Source organism: Lemur catta, chromosome 5 (assembly GCF_020740605.2).
Source record: "Lemur catta isolate mLemCat1 chromosome 5, mLemCat1.pri, whole genome shotgun sequence".
Classification (NCBI taxonomy): domain Eukaryota; kingdom Metazoa; phylum Chordata; class Mammalia; order Primates; family Lemuridae; genus Lemur; species Lemur catta.
In genome coordinates this window covers 80457544-80463989 of record NC_059132.1, presented here as the reverse complement: position 1 = coordinate 80463989, position 6446 = coordinate 80457544, and the positions used below count along the sequence as shown (strand labels likewise).

The 6446-nt window shown below is 37.3% G+C and overlaps 1 long non-coding RNA gene across 1 annotated transcript; it reads left to right on the top strand.

Moving 5' to 3' along the window:
• The first annotated feature begins 1248 nt into the window (after window positions 1–1248).
• On the top strand, window positions 1249–6186 carry LOC123638529. Its single transcript, XR_006735380.1, has 4 exons — window positions 1249–1548; window positions 4052–4891; window positions 5376–5504; window positions 5785–6186. It is a non-coding gene; the product is annotated as an uncharacterized LOC123638529 (long non-coding RNA).
• Window positions 6187–6446: the final 260 nt, after the last annotated feature.

Genomic DNA, 6446 nt, shown 5'->3' with positions numbered 1-6446 from the left:
AAAAAAAAAAGAAAAACATATAAATATATATATGTGTGTGTGTATAAATATATATAATTTATATATAGCTTTAAATAGCTAGGAGGATACTAAATGTTCCCAACACAAAGAAATAATAATGTTTGAGGTGATAGATTACCCTGATCTGATGATTTTACATTATATGTATCAAAACATCACTATCTACCCCATAAATAGGTACAATTATTATTTGTCAATTAAAAAATTTAAAATTTATAACATAATATGATAAATGTAAATGAAAACTGATATACCATTTCTTCTCCCACAGTTTGGCAAACAAAAAAAAAGTTTGATCATTTTTCCTATTGGCGATGCTGTGGAGAAACAAACCGCTTACACTTTGGTATGTATGGTTCCAGCTATTGACAAGAGGGAAGACTTCACAGTCTCTTCCAGCCATGTCATCTCCATTACTAATGGTCCTGTGTTTCTCTATTCTTAATCAGTTTTACTAATTGGCTATTAAACTCTTTCCTTACTCCTCACCATGGCTATATGAAGTGCATGTGTTCTTTTTCATTTTGTAGGGAGAAAACTGAGGCTCAGAGTCATATAGTCAAGAGGTGGCAGTGACATGACTCAGGACCCTTTGCCTCCAAAGCTCACACTGGACTTCATGGGTAGCGGTAAAGAGCACAGGGTGTAATGTCAGACATTTGAATGCTTACTAGTTGTACTACTTTGGGCAAGTTGATTAATTGCCTTAAGGCATGGTTTTTGCATTTGCAAAAATATATAATATCTACCTTTCTGGATAGCTGTGAGAATCAAATGCAATAAAAATGACAAAGTCCATGGCACAAAGTAAATAATAAATTAGAACTATTATTATTATTATAGTCAGGATATCATTCAACCTGTCAGCTAAATAAAAATTCTACCTACATTTTTCCTGTCTCCACATAATCATACTGTCCCTATGTATCTGTTACAATAGAAGGATATATTGTGAAAACAGTACTATACTAGGACAGACTGAGTGGTTTTCTGTGGTTCAGCTAGGTAACACCATGTTCTGATTAGACTCTGTGTCATCCCTCTTGTATAAGACTTTCCATTACACAGAGTGGCTCTGGTGCTAAGGAGAATAACAATGATAAGTGGTACCCAAAGAGTCTAACAGGACAGTGTTCTTCAGTCTGACCCAGATTTATGTGTCAGGAAATCAATTTACTTTTGCAACTAACAGTTTTTAAGAAGAAGATAAAATATCAAGGCCCATCACTTATAGAAACAGCAAGTTCTATTTAGTGAAATTTATTTTTGGAATGAGTAGGCGTGCCTGTGCCATTCCATAAAGTCTATTTATTCCTTGGCAAAGCAGTTGAAGCAATTCTGAATACTACTGCAAGATATGACCCATACCTATCACATAGGTGAGGTAGGAATTATTGTTTTACAAATGTGCTGATTTGAATCATCAAGGCGAATGAAGAAGTCATGGTCCTCTGACTAGTACATCACAGTTCTGCTGTTTCCAGCCTCAGTGTTCTTCAGCCACAATCCCTCATGCCTTACGATAAGGTATTACAGTATTACAGTATTACCACATATGTTACTTTTTCCTCCCCTCGCTGTTGCTGAGTTTCTTGGAAAGGCACAAATTCATGGGTTTAAGAAAAATGCGAGACCAGAAATTATCAGATATTTTAAATTTGAGTGGGCGCCGTGGCTCACATCTGCAAACTTGGTACTTTGGGAGGCTGAGGTGGGAGGATTGCTTGAAGTCAGGAGTTGAAGACCAGCCTGATCAAGAGTGAGACCTCGTCTCTACAAAAAATAGAAAAATTAGCCAGGCATGGTGGTGTGCGCGCCTGTAGTTCCAGCTACTAAGGGAGGCTGAGGCAGGAGGACAGCTTGAGCCCAGGAGTTGGAGGTTATAGTGAGCTATGATGACACCACTGCACTCCAGCCTGAGTAAAAGAGCCAGACCCTGTCTCAAAAAAAAAAGAAAAAAAAAAAAAAAAAGAAGTATTTTGAATTCAATGTGTGTTTAGACAATAACAGAAGTCAAATAGAAGCCAAAAGATTACAAATCTGATTGAAGAAGATGAAGTGGGCAGAAAATATAAAACATCTTGACAAATATTTGCTATGATGATTTTAAAGTGCCTTGGATAGACATGTTTCTTGCTTTTTGGCAGATTCCTATTGTATTAGTGGGTCATGAAATCAATTTGTGATATAGGAGTAGTGACCAGCATTAAAACAATGCAACAGGATAGAAAATATCTGTGTATCACATATTGTAGGAATAAAGGAGACAGAAAAGATCTAATAATAGTCGATGTACATCATTTTCTAGGCTCAGCTGAAAAACCAAAAATATGCAAATGCTTAACCAGATGGCATCTAAGAGTTTTTAAGATTCTTAAGGATTCAATAATGGTCTCATTGGTTTTGTGATAACTTCTACACTATATTACACTAGAAGACTGGAGCAATTTTAAAAAATAAAGACCTTTTCTATCACCAATCTTTCAAAGAAAATGATAAAAAAGAAGCATTTGGGCCAGGAGTGGTGGCTCATGCCTGTAATCCTAGCACTCTGGGAGGCCGAGGCGGGAGGATCGCTCCAGGTCAGGAGTTCGAGACCAGCCCGAGCAAGAGCGAGACCCCGTCTCTACTGGAAAATAGAAATTATCTGGACAACTAAAAATATATGTAGAAAAAATTAGCCAGGCATGGTGGCACATGCCTGTAGTCCCAGCTACTCGGGAGGCTGAGGCAGAAGGATTGCTTGAGCCCAGGAGTTTGAGGTTGCTATGATCTAGGCTGAAGCCACGGCACTCTAGCCTGGGCAACAGAGCGAGAGTCTGTCTCCAGATGTCTGCAGGAAGCTCAAAACAAACCCTAATAACGCCACAGGTATCATGCAGAGTTAGAGGGATTGCAGTTGCCAAGAATTTAGAGCTTGGGATGGGTATTAGCACAGTTCCTAGGAAATACAGAATGCAGTAGCCGTGGATGGGAGAAGCAAGTCTGCTTTCTTTTATGTTTCTTAGAACAATCCCATTAGAATTATACACTAATCTATTAAAATGATAGACTATTGTGACCTATTTTGTTAGGAAAGGGACATCTGTTTATGAAAAATATTAACCTTTAAAAAAAAAAGTTTTTCTAGTCAATGACCCAAAGAAAACACAAATAATCAACTTGCCAATACTAAAAGCTAAAGCCAATTCAGAACATCAGCGTACCTTGGGTTTGCTTGACTCAATTTTATATAAGAAATGCTTACTATTAAGATTACAAAAAAAATCTCGGGTTGTTTGAAAGAGATCAAAGTAGCTCTCTAATGTGTCAAGTGCTCAAAGGAAAAAATAAAATTCACAGAGTCCACTTGCTCAAGGCTTCTTGGGTGTGGCTCCCGGTACAAAAATAAATAAATAAAATTCACAAACATTCAGTAATCGAGTAACTACAAAGTTATGAGTTCTAGAGCAAAAATGAATATAATGAAGTTCCTCCCTTTAAAGTGTTGAGAAGGTATACCCAAGAATCTATGGGAACCCAAAGGGAAATTTGTTTCTTCCTGTAGCTGGTAAAATATGATAAAATATTAGCAATTGCATTGGATCCAACTTACACACTCCCGCACACGCACCCCATCTCCCCCTTTGTGGTGGGGATAGAGGAAGGTGGGTGGGAAGAGAGGCATCTAGAGAAAACTTTAAACTTACAGATTTTTGTAGTTCATATAAAAGGTGTCTGTTTTAACCAAATGCTGGAAGATGAGTTAGATTTAACAAGAGTAACAGCTAAAGAGTCCTCACACATGGTTTTATTTTGGGGAGATAGAATAAAAGATCTTTCAGGATCTCACATAGACCAAACAACACCCTTTAGGCCTTCTCTTTAATGTTAGTGATTTATGACTTTAAATAAATGTATATTTGATAGCTGCAAGCATCAGAGTAGTCACTGCTTGCAAGTCTATTGGTATTCAAGTAAATGTCATTCACTGTAGAGATTGTATTGATGAGCACATTTTTTAAAAAGACAGCTTTGTACTTATTTGTAGGAATCAGCACAGCTCCTGCTTTCTAGAACTTCTGGGAGAGACGTTCTTCTCAGATATCAACGGAAAGTCTTAAATTTCCAGGAATGACATACGTGCTACACATATTTTAATATAAAATAATCAGGATTTTCTTCTCCAACTACTCTAAAATGAACAGATTCAAAAGCAACATTCTGTGTAATTTTAAAAAAAACCCTATGAGCAAGGATTCTGGGTTGAAATGGTAAACTGAACACACTTACAATTTAATTTTTTCTTTAAAACTGCAATTAAGGGATTTAAAAAAAAAGAAGCTGGTAAGGACATAGAACAAGAGAGTAAGCCGAATTTTGGACAATGAAAATAAGAAGAATATATGTTATCAGATCTAAGAAAGCAAACAAGGAAGGGGAGAGCGAAGCCCAATTTTGGACAATGAAAATCAGAAGAATATATGTTATCACACCCAAGAAAGCAAACAAGGAAGGGGAGAGTGAAGACCAGTTTTGGACACGGTAAGTCAGATGATCATGTGGTATCAGACACAAGGAAGTAAAACCCTAAGTGTGCAGGGGGTAAAACTGAGAACCATTCCACTCAGGCCATGTCCCTGCTTCTATCACCCTGGCCCGCACTTTAATCTTTAATCTTCCTCATTGCACTCACTACCTGCAATGTGTTTTACTTGTTCACTTGCTAATCACGTGTCTCCCAAACAGACTGTTAATAGAGCAAGGACATTGGCTGCCTTCGTCACCACTGAGTTGCCAGGACCTAGAGGAATGCCCAGTACATTGAAGGTGCTCAACCACGTTCACTGAATGAACAGTTACCACCACAGGATACTCATTCATATATATAGTGAGCAATTCTTACAAAGATTAAATTTTAAGTATCTAATCCAATCAAGGTTTTGGTTTTTCATCTTTAATTTCCCAGCATATGTATATAGCCTAAATAAAGTTTTTCCTCATACATGGTTGTCTCACTCAAACACATACTACAAGCCACTCACACACTCATACCATCCTATACCTAATCCCAACACACTCAATTCACTGAATTTCTCTCCTAATTCATATTGGCCCAAAGAATTGGGGGAGTGGTAGAATAGATAACTGGGCTCAGGCATGGTGGGGAAATGACTCTCAACAGAAGTAGTCCTCACTCCAAGGATACAAAGGAAGAAGGCTGAGTCTGGGAGGGGGACTCAAACACAAAACCATTATCATGAAATCAACTCCTGCTGTGATGGAAAGGTGGCTATAAAGCCACTTCAATTTTTAATCTCAGGGTGCCCACCCCCCACAGCTAACCTGACATTGTGCTGCCTTCTTCCACCCAGTCTCAGCTTTATATGGAACCAGAGTAGAAGCAAATTCATCTGCATGACAGTTTTACCCACCACTTGACTAATGTTGACATACAGAAAACGAGCTTGATAGGAATTGTGCTCAAAAGAAAATTAACAGAGGTAATATTGCTTGGAAGACTGCTTTTAACATTTTATTTTTGGTCATAAACTAAGCTAAGACAGAGGGTATGTGGAAAGGTTTTACTAGGAAGTTTCATTCACAATATTATTTGTAGACTCTTGAAGGTATTGACTGAGGAAAATCGACTTTTTCGATCTTTTCCTCAATAAACAGTACTGTTTATACTAAGGAATTTAATAATGACTTTTTAAAGCCTACTAGTCTTGGGCTCTACTGTAACAGATAATTTTACCTCTAAATGTTTTTAATTATTCTTAGATTCATTTTCTCATTCAAACTTACCAATATCATCATCTGTCCGGTCAACTGGGTCCTTCTCCAGGCAGTCTCTCACAACGTCCCTACTCATCGGAGGATCTGACACCCTCTCAATATCTTCTTCGTCGTCATCGTCCTCGGAATCCACTGCCATTTCTGGCAACCCACTCAGGTCCATATCACCACCTCACTTTCTGTGGCCTTACAACAGACAAGAAAAATTAAAAACTATTTTAAGTAAATCAGTCTTTGGGGCCCCAGAAACATAAGAATAAGTCTAGATCAAAACAATTTTTTTGTTATATTTATTTTTCTATAGGTGAGATGTACTCAACATCGCACAACTATTTGTATACCAGACGCTATATATATAATAACCTCAATAAAATATGAATGATTTTATCTCCTCTTAAATTTTTGGCCAGGATTAATGATCTTATCTCAGTAATTGTGATTTCTTATCTCAGCTGTCATGTCATTTGTAACATAGTAGAATAAAAAAGAAAAAGACAGTATTTGGAGTCACACATTTCAAGATGGTCTCTTCTGTTGGGCTAGCTCAAGCATAGAACACTTATCCTTTTTAGTTCAATCTTGTGATTATCATCTCAGCAACATGTATTATGCATCATACTGATCTTATTGGACATTACATACATAGA